Source organism: Tupaia chinensis, unplaced genomic scaffold (assembly GCF_000334495.1).
Source record: "Tupaia chinensis unplaced genomic scaffold, TupChi_1.0 Scaffold000099_1, whole genome shotgun sequence".
NCBI classification, from domain to species: Eukaryota; Metazoa; Chordata; class Mammalia; order Scandentia; family Tupaiidae; genus Tupaia; species Tupaia belangeri.
In genome coordinates, this window is record NW_006159563.1 from 7,357,596 (window position 1) to 7,357,814 (window position 219).

The 219-nt window shown below is 33.8% G+C and overlaps 1 protein-coding gene across 1 annotated transcript in view; it reads right to left on the reverse strand.

Moving 5' to 3' along the window:
• PDE8B (phosphodiesterase 8B) overlaps window positions 1-219 on the reverse strand; it is a 114,152-nt gene that overhangs the window by 6,849 nt on the left and 107,084 nt on the right. The gene's annotated exons all lie outside the window — the stretch shown is intronic.

Here is a 219-nt window from a genome sequence, read left to right on the forward strand (position 1 = left end):
AAACCTCTCCAAAAAAAAAAAAAAAAAAAAACAATAGAGATGTGAACTTCCTCCTTCTGTCCCAAGTTCCTAAAACCCAAAATTTAAGGATCTTAAGGTGGGGCCAATGTACATCAATAAATTTAAAAAAGGAAAAATGACTTAGGCTTTTGTTTTCTAGTCACTGCCAGTTTTACTACAGTCTTTAGGCAGCGGTACGATTTTAATATGAATCAGCAG